Consider the following 15832-nt stretch of genomic DNA (forward strand, 5'->3'; position numbering starts at 1 on the left):
ATTAACAATCTCAAAATCAACATCAGATGTTGTATGATGACTTCAACACGACAAATAACCTCTTAAAACAAAATATTTGGAAACCTAGTTCCTCCTTTGCTGACCTGCTCCTGCTATAGTTCAAGGGGCCAGGGCTTCCACTGTGACACTTCCGAACAACCAAAAGCAACGTGGAGAAAAATGCTTTGGTCCTACTAGTGTCCCTGGTAGTAATGAAATAGCAAAATCCTAATGTTAACTGGCAAGTGGAGGAGGAATGTTATGTTTCAGAATCATTTCAACCGCCCTTTATTAGGAAATAATCAATTTGGAATATTAGTTCACTGATTTAAAATCAAAACAAGCCCATGCTACTTTTTATAAAGGATAATAAAACAATTTTCCCAGTGAACAAGTTACCTTTTACCAGCCTCATCTGAAGGAGATGGCCTCTGCATACCACAGGTGCTCCATATATAATTACTGACTACATGAGAATGTCATCACCAGTTTCTTTCTTATTCTCTTAGAAAAATGAAAGACTGGAAGTCTTTTTTCTTTTCTTTTTCAAGTGCTGTCTGTCCCTGCCTTCCTTTCCCTTCAGTCTTCTACTGAAGTAAAGGCACAAGCCATTAAATGTGAAATCTGGATCTTCCCTTATTACATCTGATACAGGATTCCTAACATGGGTTCCAAGCCTCCCTAACACACATGCTAGTCATTCAGTTTTAAATAAGGACATCTGAACTATCTAAGTTACCAGAATTTAGTAACTTGGATGAGGAGGCAAAAGCAGGAAGGTGCAGGTTCCTTGGGGCTGAAACTGCAAATATGGGCCCAAATATGACATTTCTGAACTTGGGCCAGAAGCTACAAGCAGCAGAATAACGTGTGCTACATCTAGCAACTCACCCTATCAGCCAGCATTGCCAAAACAAAATACCACTGCCATCCCTCATCCTAAGGAAAACCAACACAAAAAACTGGGGGCTTAGAGAAAAGGTTCCGTCTATTCAGTCCTGTTTCCAAACTGCAAACTGTTATGGGCTTAGTCTAATGATTATATTTAATTTCATCTAGGCCCTCATTAGGGGTCAAAAGTAGTTTAAATTCAATTAAAATAAACTTTCAGTAAGCACATCTAGATAACAAACCATCTCTCCTTCCTTCCTTCCAACCATCCATCCATCCATCCATCCTTGCACCCATCCATTCACATATTTACTGAGCACTAACCATGCACCAAACATTGTGCTATGCAGTGGGGATACAAGAGTAATAAAATACAGTCCCTGCCCTTGAGAATTCTGCAGTACAATGACTATCATCCCATGCCTCGCAATTCACTGGTCCATTTTATTTATAGCTGATTTTAAACCTCTAGTCTACTTAAGCCCCAGGAGCTTCCTTCCTTTTATCAGATGACTCCTGTTCTTTACTGGGTTCAATATGTGGCATCATCTTCTCTACGCTGTACTGCCAAATATTTCCATGTAGATAAACATCTTCTCCCCTCTTTTGTTTTAGAGAGGAAAATCCCTCTAAGATTAACCTTTTCCCACTGTGCTGATTTTATCCCTTCTTGTGTTCTTAAGACTATTTCTCCATCCAGTTTTCTTTTGCTTTCTTCCATCTTAAATCTTTATCTCTTTACACATTCTTTCCTATCGTGTAGAAATATAAAAAGAGGTCTAGCCCTATCTGGAGTTATTTCTCCCTTCCCTACTCTTCCCCAATATTGCCATGAGAACCCTGTTGCCACCACCACTTTAACTCCCCATAATCTGGTTTCTCACCCACCAAGTTACTAAAGCTTTTCTAAAACCAGTAATGGTCCCTTAATCTTTCACTCCAACAGCCCCTTCCATCTTGTTGTTCTTCAATGATCTCTTTGAATCTACCAACTGACACTCTTTATTATCATACTTTAAAAACACTCCTTGACTTCCACAAAACTACAGTGTTGCTTATATTTTAGCCTATCTGGTATCTCCAATTTTGTCTCTGTTGGCTCCTGATTTTCTATTCTTACCTGCTAAATGGGGTCCTACCACATAGCAGCGGGTTTCAACTTATTTCTGCTATGACAGGTAATGCTCACTGAAAGGAGAGCCTCCCTTCTTCCCCTGTTCTTGTTCCCTACTTGGGTCAAAGAACGGCTCATTGAATTGATCAGCTTCAAGGACTGTGCCTGGGTCATGTTTGTTACCAGATGAATCCTGCCCTTTCTGTCATCCCTATAAGCCTGCCTGGGGGCCAGGTCTGGCTCCCCAGACTCTCTCTTCCCTCATTCGGTAGATCAAGTTGATCTCTTGCACCCTCTATCATGGGCAGCTGGTAACTCACATCCCAACTTTTGGGTTTGGATTTAGGTAAAGAGTCTCGGGCCTAATCAAGTTTACCAGAGCTACACACTGGGGTATCAGGCCCATGCTAAGTTGATAATAAAACAGTATTTTAATTCTCACAGGCCACCATATCCACCAAAGCTCACTCAGAGGGGATTCTTTAAAACTAAGAAGGGGTCCAGACAGATAATGGTAGTAAAAACAATTTTTTTAAGGACAAACATAAATAAATATCTTTAAAAAAAAAAATCACCGGAGTCTGTGAGGGCCTGAGCTGAGATCAGGCACTATTCTAGATGCTGGTAAGACAACGGTGAAGGAAAAGATGCAATCCCTGCACCCTGGAGCTTACCTTCCAGCAGGGAATGGGGCCACTCAGCTCCTCCAACACACTATGCTCTGCTGTAGCTTTAAAGCCACCAGGGCAATAAATGTGGCCTGAAGGACCTCCCTTGCTCCAATCTGTCCTGCCTGCAAATCCCTGAAATTCTTTTGGCGGAACTCAAAACTCTTTTCATGTTCCATAGATAACAAAGGGCTCAAAATGCTAATCCTTGGTTGAGGCAAAATGATGAAGTCCATTCATACTAAAGTACGTCAAATAATAATAACAATAACAACGACAGTAGTAAACGTAATATTGAGCACTCTGCCGTGCCAGGCTCTTTTCTTCACATTCCTCAACGGCCACAACAAACCTATAACAACAAAACAGCAGGTGCTATGACTAGTCCCATTTTACAGGGAAGGTGACTAAGGCACAGAGCGGGTAAATAACTGTGATGTCAAGTCATTATTAGAGCCAGAAGTCTGGCTCTAATAATGACTTGACATCACAGCCTTTCCCTTATTTTGTTTTTGAGCCAGGAAGGGGATCTGAGAGCAGGCAAAAAGTATAGGAAAAACAACTCGCCAACTACAGAAAGGGACAGTCCAGCCTGGGAGTGACCACATGGAAGCCGAGAAGTTGTGAGCGCGAGCACAAAGCTTAGCAGGGATAATGCTGCTAAGTCATCAACACTGCTCTGCTTGACCTATGGTTTGGAGATTGCGTTTGTGGGTCTCAGCGTAGGAGAACTATTTGTTGTTCTCAATACCATATCTGAAGAGAGCAAAGAAGAACAGGAAGATTCTGAGAGTAAAGTCCCTGGATGATAAGATGAGCGTGCGGAGCAGAATAAATAATAACTTGGGCACAAGGCACACAACCAGAGTGTTGCTGTCCACGACACCCCCCTTCAGTAGCTGGCCAGAACCCAGACAGGGATTCTCCAGCTTCCTAGGTCAGCATGGGAGACTTGGGAGCGACCCTAGTATTTAGGGTCAGCTTGTCGACCATTCCTGTCCACAAAGAAAAGTAATGTCCATGGTTAAGGCTCTGAAACTCCTCCTGCCACCCCTTCCTGGCGTAAGAGGCAAAACGGCAATTCCCTACGATTTTACCTACTGTAGAAGCTATAAATTCATCCCTAAGTACATCCTGCAAAGACCCAAACTAAGCTTGCTGTATCAGAGATTAGAGTTAGATGGCCTGCAGCTACCTTAAAACACAGCCATATGCTCCCTGATATTACAGGTCCTATTATGCAAGGCTCCTCCCCAATCCCAGAGGAGACCAAACGACATGCCATTGCTTGCTGTTGCTTCCTATCCACATTTTTAAATAACAGAATAAAAAGAAAAAAAAAAATCCAGCCACAATTGGCTCCAGTTGGTGTGAATAATGAGATGTGGTTGTCAGAATCCTGGAAAGCTGCCAGCATGGTCATTAGCTGGCCAGATACTGGGCCCACATATAAAAAGGGTAAGGAATACAACTTTAAATGAGGTCAATTTTAAGGAGACTTTAAATTTGGCATTTGGGTGTGAGATGAAACAATCTAGGAATTAAAATCCTCCTTGCATTAAGTGCTCTCCATAAGAAAGGGTATAGGTTGTGATGAGATGGAGCTTCCTCAGTTTTGGGAATCAAGCTTTGCCCAGTTAAAACTGGCCCTTTTTTTGAAGTGTCTGATGGAAGAATCCTGGCTTTGACAAGTTGGCAGTAATCCTTGTGATCTATCTTACTGGGATATATATTGTCACTGCAAAAATAAAACATACTACAAAACTGGAGAGCAGATCCTGCCTGTGATCATTAGACAGACTGGACCAAGTGCCTCAAGCCTTTGATGCCCCTGACATATTATTTTCTGGATGGTGTCCAGCAACCCAGTGCAGAACAGCTTTTTCTCTACTGTATCCAGATGGCAAATGGAAGAGATCAAATTCAACAGTTTCAGAGCTAACCTTAATGGATGTGAAAGGCTGGCTTCTCTACCAGCTTTTCAGGGATCTACAATACAAAAAAGGCCTTTGAAAAAAGAGACAAATAATTGGCTTTTTTTTTTTTTTTCCTCTCTTCAAAACTAAACCGTGGATGTGGTAATCTGGTTTAAATCCATCTTCTGGTTGAAAAGGACAGCCAAATATCTGATCAGTTCTAATCACTGGCACTCTGATGACACTTTCTGTGAAGTTCAGATGGGTGTTGCTCTTAATATTCTAGACAGTTGTTTTTTGTTTTTTTTTTACCTTTCAAGCAAATATTTTCAATCTTCCTCTATTTCCTTCAAACATTAATTATATATATATATATATATATACACACACACACACACACACACATATATATATATACTTAAATGTTTAAGCAGCAGCATTTTATAGTAAGATTCACACACCCTCCACTAAAGGCTGAATTTCAGAATTGGCTATCATGAGCCTTACACATTTGTGTTATTGTATAAGCATACACTAGAACCTCACTATGAAGCCATTTAAACACGGAGGCATATGGTATGACAGTCCACCTCCCTCTTCAGACAAGAGATTTCACTTGCTGAAGTACCAGAAATACTTCATTATGAAACAATTTCACACAAAAGTCCTATGGTGTAGATCATAAGACCAGCTTTGTAATTAGTAAGTGGTAGAGGAGACAATAAGGAAGCAGGCTTTGAAAGAAGAGAATAAGTTTACCTTCCATGAGTCAACAAAACAGATAGGTCAACTTAAAGTAGGAGTGCTTCACCTGGGTTCATGGCCTTGTAAAACTGTACACAAAGTTTTGAGAATTTATGTACATATTTTGCTAGGTAGAAGGTCCATATATATATATATATTTTTGCTGTACGCAGGCTTCTCACTGTTGTGGCCTCTCCCGTTGCGGAGCACAGGCTCCGGACGCGCAGGCCCAGTGGCCATGGCTCACGGGCCCAGCCGCTCCGCGGCATGTGGGATCTTCCCGGACCGGGGCACAAACCCGCGTCCCCTGCATCGGCAGGCAGACTCTCAACCACTTTGCCACCAGGGAAGCCCAGAAGGTCCATATTTTAATGAAAGGAAATAGTGACGACCCCCCAAAAGCAGAAGAACTCTGAGGACAAGACTTAATGGAAACAAGATGAGGTACATTAACATATCTAAAGAAAGAATATGCCTCCTGGAGGGGTGGAAGCTTAGAAAAAGCAGTTCTTTTGGGAAAACTTTGGCCATGTGTTTTAAAGTGATGTCCAAGGGAAATGGTGCTATGACAACAGCCAGGAATATATTGCCCAAGAAGCATGTATGTTCCAAAATGGGGATGGAGCTTTGGGTTATCATACCTTACTTACACTAGCCAATGAGGTGATCCAATGAATACCCTTCCACACCTTGTTCTGATTCCACACCCATCAAGCTACCTTATTTAATAATGTGGCTTCCCAATTAAATTTTCCTGCACGTAGAGAAATTAAATTTTCCTGCAAGTAATCAGTGAAGAAAAGTAGCTGGTACTCCTGATCATTCTATCTTCATGTATGATATATGGTGTGCATGTATGCATCTGCGAGCACGTGTGTGTGCACATGTGCACATATGCACAGACGCATGTGAATTGGACTCCTACCTACCTGGCTACTACTATCTTGGCTGGTTATTCTCATCATCCCAATCTCTTAATGTTGAAATGCTCAAGGTTCAGTACTTGGACATCTTTTCTCTTTCCAAAAACACTGCCTAAATGATCACACCCAATCTCATAGCTTTAAGCAGTCTGAAGACTTACAAATTTATATCTCTATCTAGACATCTCTTGAGGTTTGGTCTCATACATCCAACTGCCTACCTGACTTCTCCACTTAAATGCTCACTAGGCATCTAAACTCCACACGTCTAAAACTCAACTCCTGATCTTCCCTCCCACCCCCAAAGTCTTACTCCTCTTGCTGTCTTTACCATCTTTGTAAGTGGCAAATTCATTCTTCCAGTTGCTCTAGCCAAAAACCTTGGAATCAATCTTGACTCTTTCCTCCCATCCTACATCTAATCAGTAACAAAAAAAAAATCTCATTGGCTCTATATTCTTTAAAATAAATATCAAGAATGTGACCACTTCTCACCTTTGATGAAACCATCTTTACTACTCATCCTTGTCCAAGCCACCATATCATCCCTTTCTCAGATCTTGTGCTAACGTCTAATTACAAGACGTTGCTTCTATCGTGCTCTTCTATTTTTAACATAACAGCCAGGGTGAAGTTTAAAAACTTGTGTCAGCCCACGTTCTTTCTCCAAACAAAGCCTTCCAATGGCTTTGCAACTCAATCCTAGTAAAAGACAAAGTCTTTCCAGTTGCTTCTAAGATTCTATACAGTTGACTTCTCTACTTCCACCTTCCTATTAGCCACGTGACTCCATGTCCTACTACTATAATGGACAGCATAATGCAAAACCAACCTGAGGTTAGGACCCTGGCTCCTTTCCCTTTTTAACTATCTGCATTTTGTTGTCAGTGTAACAAGTTACTTAACATCTGTTTTACAGATAGTCATCTGTAAAATGGGGCCAATAATAGCGCTGCTTTATAGGGTTGTTCTGAGCATTATATGAGTTAATATGTACAAAGTAATTAGAAAAGTGTCCAACATAGTAAGTACTATATAGTGTTCATAAAATAAAGAAAATGCTCATTTTTCTTAAGCCACACTGGTCTCCTTGCTGGTCTTCAAACATGCCAGGTAAGTCTCCCACCTCATGGCCTTTCCATTTTTGTTTCCTCTGCCTGGCACCATCTTCCCACAGATATCTACCTCGTATATGTTCTCACCACCTTCAGGTCTTTTCTCACATCTCACCTTCTTAGAAACCTTTGCTGACTTCCCAATTTAAAACTGTAATACCCTGTGGCAGTTACCATCTCCTGCCCCTGCTTTAGTTTTCTCCATATCAGCCATTATCATCTAACATACTATATATTTTAATTACTTGTCTCTCTCTCCAGAATGTAAGATTTTGTCTGTGTTCTTCCTTGGTCTATCTCCAACACTTAGCACATAGTAAGTGCTCAATATTTGTTAATATATCAATATATGTACAATATTCATGACCTTATTACTTCCATGAATTAGAAATGAGGACATATTTCACCAGGTGACATATCCAAATAATATACTGAACAGAATCTTTTAATAGTTCAGGAAACATTGGTACAAATGGTCCAAAATGTCTGACATGACTATATAAATGGGAGAAGAATAGATGTTTACACTTACTCAGCACTTTGTTGTATTCTCCCCACCTCCTAAATTGATTAAAGGCTTAGCAAGCTGGCTCTCTTTCTACCCTAACTTCCATCATCTGAAAGAGTTCAATTATCAGGGAGATTACCCATCCAATATTCTAGCATTCAAAACATTTGTTTGAACTCTTCAACCTCAACTACCTGGTCCCATGGTCACACCCTGGACCTTGTCATTACCCAGAATTCCTCTGTTTTTGAAATCATAAATGTCAATATTCTACTCAGTCTACGACCTTCGCCGTTCAACTCTTTCATGCTTTTATTCCCACTATACTTGCTCTCCAAGCTCACTTAGAAATCAGAGCCTTTGATTTTTCCATTCTCTCCTGGTGCAGCAGTCCCCATCTGATCTCTCTTCTTCCCTACCCAGCCTGGCCCCAAGGTCAATCACATGGACTATGCTCTCATTAGCAACCTCAACTCCCCTTGTCATAAATAATGTCCTGACAGCCATGAAAGAACTCCAGTCCTGGATCAAGGCTAGAAAGCTCCTTCTTCACTTACATACTTTGGTAGCTGAGCACTTTAGGTGAAAAATCTTAAAACAATGCAGAATCTACCTATAAATTTAAGTTATAGTTCCTTAGGCCCTCAACTCTCAACACTGCTTATTGAACAATTTTTAAAAACTTATAGTACTCACAAGATGCCTGGTACTGTTCTAGACACTTATAAATATTAACTCATTTAATGCTCACAGTAATTCTGTGAGGTAGACACTATTATTGTCTCCGTTTTACAGATGAAGAAATTAAGGCACAGAAAGGTTACGTGACTTGCCAAAGCCATATTGCTAGCTAGTGGGGGAGTTTCCTAGCTCCAAATCTGGCAGTCTGTCTACAGAGGTCAAGCTTTTAACTCATCTTACAGATGAAGAAAATGAGGTAGAGATGTTCAGTAACTTGCCCAACGACTTCCAGTAACCAAGTAGAAGAACCTGACTTTGAACCCAGGCAGTCTGACTTTAGTACCCATCTACTAAAGCACTAACTTATTCCATCATCTCAGGACTGAAGCCTCCTGAGAGAATTATATCCATCAGGTTTTAGAGTTCCTGAACTTCCCATCCCATTCCCAGCAAACTCATCTAGACCCACAGCCATTTCTCCTAGTCTCAGAGTTGATCTGTCTCGCCTAGTGTTCAATCATTTGCTCTGGATTGCATTTCTTTCCATCTCTTCCTGTATCTTCAGTCTCTCCATCTTCACTGGCTCTTATAGTCATGCTCAAGTCTGATCCAGCCTAAAAGACCCTACCTCCAAAACATTCTCCTGGTCAGGCCATTCTTTAAAGCTCCCTTCTCCCTCTCTTGGCACTTCCTTCTCATTCAGGCTCCTCAAACTTCCTCACCTCTCATCTCACCATCATTAATCTGCACCAATAACTCTTCTAAAGCTGTTGTTGTTGCTAATGTCATTAGTGATACACCAATTATAAACTCTAAGGGATAATTTTTAGTCTTTATCATACTATAGCACTATCTTTTTTTGAATTTTTGACTTTTATTTTTTTATACAGCAGGTTCTTATTAGTTATCCATTTTATACATATTAGTGTATATATGTCAATCCCAATCTCCCAATTCATCACCCCTCCCCCACCCCCCACTATAGCACTATCTTGCTCTTCATTTTCTCTTTGAAATTCTCTAGCCCTTTGATTCTTAGGTCCACACTCTAATGATTCTTCTCTCGTCTCTCTCTTTGTTGGATTTTTCAGCTCTGGTCTCTCTCTCAATTTGAGATTACAAAGGGTTAAAACTCCCTGATTTTTAAAAAATTTTCCCACTTTACAGGCTTTTCTTGATGATCTCTCTAAAGACATAAATTTAAGTGCTACTCAGCTGACAGTAATCCCCTCAGTGGTCTTGGCTTTGTTACTTTTTTTTTGAAGAGCCACTCCTCTCTCTCCCCATATCTTCTAACATGTGGTCCACATGGAAGCTGGATGACCCTACCTCCACAGTCCGTGTAAAGGCAGGCATCTGACTCTCAGGAAGACAGGAGTCATGGAAGACTGACCAAAAGTCTGCTATTTAGACAGAAAAATAAGATGAAGGGATAAGCTGTGTCTATTTTGAGTCATAGATATGTTAATATATTCTCAATCAAAATTAAGGACACATGGTCTGCTAAAGAATTTCTGTTCCATTTTAGAATGTGAAAAACAATGTGGGAGATGTCATGTGGATGCTGAAACATTGGAATTTCCAAGACATTTTAAAGATTGATGGGTACAACTGGTTCTGGGTTTAACAAGATGTTTGGCCACTATAGTCACGGACTTATCAGGAAGATGCTGCAATCAAACCCCGTCTAACAGACATGACATTCTGTAACTGTTCTATGATTAGGCTAGGTTGATTTCGGGTTTTATTAAACATGTAAATGATAAATTGGTAAACAAGCATGACAATAAACTTTCCTTAACTACTAAAATGCCACTAGGCCACTTTAAAAGAAGAAAATGTAAGTTCTTTGTACTGTAGACATAAATTCTTGAATCATCCTACTCTTCTCTTATCACGGTGCAAAGAAAAATGAAATAGCACTACATGGGAAGCTTACAAATGGCCTGTCTCCACAGTAGAACAGTGCAGTGAGACTTAGGGCTGTTTTCTATATCTCTGCAGAGCATACCAAAACCTATAGAGCAAAGGTCCTAGGCATGCCTTCACAGGTTGCTTTAAAGGGACTTAAAATGAACAACTAAGAAGAAAGGCAATGTTGCCACAATAAATGAGCCTTTTACTTCCTTCATGCGTTGAAAGCATACTCTGGATAAAGCACGATGTCGGTTGTTGTATAGATAATATGCACATTTATTGAACCAGGCAGCCTCTTGAGGCAAAACTAAGGTCAAACTAAAAACTTCTCATCTTAATCCTCAGTCTACAAACTTTAGTATAATATATAGAGGTAGCAAACCCCAGTATAGTTAGATACACCTATGAAAAATACAATTAGGGCCAGAGTGACTGTAAAAGTCAGTTATAGCAACAAGTTGGAAATTCACAGCCTACTTGGAAAATTATTGAAATGAAACCAGTATTATCTCCCAGTCACTTATAAACATCTGGATACTTTAGGCAATAAGAAGATCGCTTATTAACTGCAGCAAACATTGAAAATCTTCTGTATTTGAATACATAAAAATATACACAAAAGTGTGTGGTTTAAATTAACAATAGGCTAAATGCCAATGGTATGAACTTTCTCATGCCTTATTAGATTTATCTTTCACTGAATTCACTCACTCAATAGATACTTATTGACCTCTTTCTGTTACAGGAATTATTATGCCAAAGGTTTAAGTGATAACTCATTTTCTCTCACATTTAGTTATCATAGCCGGGGCTCAACAGGAAGAATTCTTCCTGTTCCGTCTTTCACAACTGGGGGTGGCCTCCAGGAACATTCCCCTGGTAAGGTCGGCCTGCTGAGTGGCAGCCTGAGGCTGCACCTGTGGAACAACGTATGTATCATAAGCTACTTCCTGCTGCAGTGTTCACAAAAGGTCTAAATAAAAAACAAAGACAAACAAAACAAAAAAAACCCAGGCTCTCCATCTGTGCTAAAGCAAATGTCTATAAACAGAGAGAATATAAGGCAGGATTTGTTAATTTCTATAAGAAAGGTACAAAGTCCTGTAAAATTTCAAAATGGGAGCAATCATTTCCAGCTTAAGAACAAAGTTTTCTGGAACCTATCTATGAGTTTTGTTTTTGTTGTTTGCTTGTTTTATATTTTAAAGAATGGTGGCATACAGACAAATTAGAATGGGAAGAAAGGTCTTTCCAAGAAGAGACAGTGACATTAACAAAGAAGCAAAAGGAAACAGCTCTGAGCAAACTTGGAAATTCTCTTAACTCCAGGGCATAGGATCCATGTAGGACAGCAATGGCCTAGAGAAGTATTTTGGATCTGGGCTGTGGAAGGTCCTGAAGGTGGGGGCATAAGGAGTCTAAGCTTTATGAGAAGCCCCCAAAGGTTCTGAGCAAGGGAACAACATAATTAGCACACTGCTTTTGGGAGGTTAATCTGGTCAGACTGATTTTATTTTGCAGGTTGGGGGGAGGATAGTGTGGGCATGGGAGGAATCAAAGGTTATTAAGATTGATAAGGGTAGAGGAGAGAAAGGCTGCTGAGGAGAATTATATATTATTGAAGAAATAATCATCATCAAGCACAGAGGACTCACTAGGTGCTGTGCACTGGCCAAGGGCCTTTATACATATGGCAGAATCTCGAATCCACATGAAGTTCTTACCATGTGAGTATCACTATCAATACTGTGCAGACAAGAAAACTGAGGCGTAATGCGGTTGAGTAACTTGCCTGACATCACACAGTTAGCATGTAGTGGAGCCAGGCCTGACTGATCCCAAAAGCCATGCCCCTTCTGCTCTAACACACTTTCTCTTAGTAAGAAGTCAGTCAACTTTAAGATGACAAGTACAGGGCTTCCCTGGTGGCACAGTAGTTAAGAACCCGCCTGCCAACGCAGGGGACATGGGTTCAAGCCCTGGTCTGGGAAGATCCCACATGCCGCGGAGCAATTTAGCCCGTGCGCCACAACTACTGAGCCCGCGTGCCTAAAGCCCATGCTCCACAACAAGAGAAGCCACTGCAATGAGAAGCCCGCTCACCGCAACTAGCAAAAGCCTGCGCGCCGCAACGAAGACCCAACATAGCCAAAATAAATAAATAAAAAGACAAGTATGGTTGATCCTCTAGACACTTGCTTCTCTGGGTTACTGAGTTTCACAGCTTGGTGGCATGGGGGTGTCTGGAAACATGCCAGACATGGGAGAAGCCAACGTTGCCTGCACAGAAGGATTTCCCTTCACAACAAAGATGGCCAGGTACCCAGTAACCACGGAGGGCCAACCTGGCTCTCTCCCGGGATTTGGCAAGGGCTCCATGTAGTCTGGTCCTTAACATCTCCCTCGGGACTCCACTTTCATGCTACACACTTACCCCCAGCCCAAGAGGCTCTTCTCTCTTCCAACAAATTTATTAACTGGCTGCTAGGACCATTCTCCCCATGGGAGGACAGGAATTCAGATCAGGGATTTAAGTAAACAGCTCCATTTCCCTTCACAATTACATTCTCCTATTTTCCCCAAAGGGGCCCAAAGTAATATAGTAAGAGTGAGGCTGAATGAATATAAAATAGCATGGTCTATGCAAAGTTCATGGGAGTATAGGAAATGTTCATGAGAAGCCCTTTGTCTGGAGTATAAAATAAACTCAGTGTTCATTGTTGCTAATTTAAAGGCTCAACAGCATCCCAATTAATGTACTAATTGGTAATAATTCACTTTAACTCAATTATTACAGACTCCTCTAAGAACTTTTGGAATGAGAATCTTTTAGAATAAAATTCTTACTTATCCCTTGTTGAAATGGCCCACAACACTAATTAATTTAATCTTTCCCATCTTCTCACTTTGCACCTCTGTTACTTTTGAAGAAAGTACTCTAGCTATAAATCCCAACTAGACCCTAGATAGTGGTCCCCTGGCCATCTGTAAGCTTCAGCACTCACCACCTTCCCTCTGCCTGCAAGGCGGTGCACAGGTTGACCTTTTAGCTATAGACTGTGTATAAATACAACTTCCTGCACGCACCTTGGGACTTATGTGTTAAAAGCCCTTATTTTACGCAGGGTAATCCTAGTGGCAGTAGCCAAATGGAGACACGGAGATAAATTTACAAGGCAGCTTTGCTCCTTTCTCATAATTCATTGAGCCAAACAAGACTGTAGGAACAGCAACAACAAAGGATGATTTGTAATTTCTACTCTGCATGTCACCATGGCAAGATATATAAATGGCTTTCATGGAACAGATTTGAAAGTTTGCATGGCAGTTATCAGCATATTAACATGGGTAATTTGTTTCGGAATTTAATGTATTTTATTACACTTAATACACAGAGTTTGGAATCAGACTACCTGGGGTTACATCTTGGCTCTAATACTTGCTATGTGACCTTGGGTGAGTTATTTAACCTCTCAGTATCCTCATCTATAAAATGGGGCTAATATGAACACTCACCTCATTGGGTTGTTAGGATTAAATAAGCTAATGCATGTCAAGTGCTTCAAACCGTGCTTGGTACATGGTAAGCACCCTATAAATATGTGCTAGTACCATCTCCCCCGTCATCATCGTATTTAGTAATAACTGAAATTATCACAGTCCTATCAGACCAGGACCCAAAAATGAATTAAACATTAATTCAATTTTAGTATAAGAAAATAATATCCACTGAACTAAAACTTTAAAGAATACTGATATTTACTTATTTAGATTCATCATCACTATAAAACTGGTAAAAAACATGGGAAGATATAATGAAAACTTAATCAATGAGTAAAAGTTTTAGATGGGTAAATAGTGAAACACTGTGTCCTCAGGATTAAATGAGAATATGTGAAGCATTCTGAAAACTACAAAGTGTTGTATTAGAACAGAACATTATTATTAATGGAAATAATAGATTCCACTTAAAAATGTTTTACAAGGTGAGATTTGTTTTTATTTTATGTTTTTGAATGCCTTGATGAAAAATCTACAACTATTATCCCAAGAACCTTAAACAAGGTCATTTAGGGCTCCATCCATGATGGAGTTGCCTGGCACTATAGAGTTACAGCCAGAACACCAGGACAGGAATGTGGAGGAGAAACTGACATCTCTGTCTGTCCCCAGGTTGGTGTCCCAGCCTAGAGGGCAGGGAATGTAAAAGTGGAAGTTGTGAGAACCTCTGTGGGTTAGAAATCAGGGTAGCTCGACTGTGCTTTTGAAGAGACAAAAGGGCAATCAAAAAGGCAGTTCTCCTAAATGCCCATCAACAGAGGAACAGATAAAGAAGATATGGTACATACATACAATGAAATATTACTCAGCCATAAAAAGGAACGAAAGTGTGCCATTTGCAGAGACATGGATGGATGCAGAGACTGTTATACAGAGTGAAGTAAGTCAGAAAAAGAAAAACAAATGTCATATATTAACATATACATGTGGAATCTAGAAAAATGGTACAGATGAACCTATTTGCAAAGCAGAAATAGAGACACAGATGTAGAGAACAAACATATGTATACCATGGGGGGAAGGGGGGTGGGATGAATTGGGAGATTGGGATTGACATATATACACTACTATGTATAAAACAGATAACTGATGAGAACCTACTGTATAGCACAGGGAACTCTACTCAGTGCTCTCTGGTGACCTAAATGAGAAGGAAATCCAAAAAAGAGGGGATATATGTATATGTATAGCTGATTCACTTTGCTATACAGCAGAAACTAACACAGCATTATAAAGCAACTATACTCCAATAAAACAAAAACAAAATAAAACAAACAAAAAAGGCAGTTCTTAGCCAACCAGAAGTAGGTTCAACGCAAGGAAGGCTGAGCGCCAAGAAAAAAGAGAGTTGTAGACGAATTTTGGTAAATGATTACAGGACCGTTAGAAGTCAGGTGATGGGGTGGTATGAACCTAGGTATGACCTTGCTTTGTTCAGTAAGCAGGGAAGTTAAGAAAAAGTGTTAAGCCTTTGACTGGGAATAAAAGATAGGGTATTGCTAAGAAATGATATATAGAGAAAACTGTAAATGGCTGAGCAGAGTTAAATTCAGTCAAGCTGGAGTCGGTGTATCATCTCTGTGCCTATAAATTAACTCTCTGCCTCTAGTGTCTCACGCGGCCAGAGCAGCTTCTATCCTATGCGAGTACATTTGTCCTGTGGAAATTCAGGAAGAAGGCTTAGGCCTCATGCTGCAGTCTCTAGAAGAGAAATTCCTGAACCCCTGATTGGTGGTGGTAAAACAGAGTCAAGAGCAGAACTGGAGTAAGTGCTCTCTGGGAGGAGACTTGAGG

General features: G+C 40.4%; 1 protein-coding gene across 2 annotated transcripts in view; it reads right to left on the minus strand.

The window, feature by feature from the left end:
• Positions 1-15832, minus strand: part of WARS2 (tryptophanyl tRNA synthetase 2, mitochondrial) — an 87403-nt gene that overhangs the window by 65631 nt on the left and 5940 nt on the right. The gene's annotated exons all lie outside the window — the stretch shown is intronic.

This window comes from Phocoena sinus, chromosome 1 (assembly GCF_008692025.1).
Source record: "Phocoena sinus isolate mPhoSin1 chromosome 1, mPhoSin1.pri, whole genome shotgun sequence".
NCBI lineage: Eukaryota > Metazoa > Chordata > Mammalia > Artiodactyla > Phocoenidae > Phocoena > Phocoena sinus.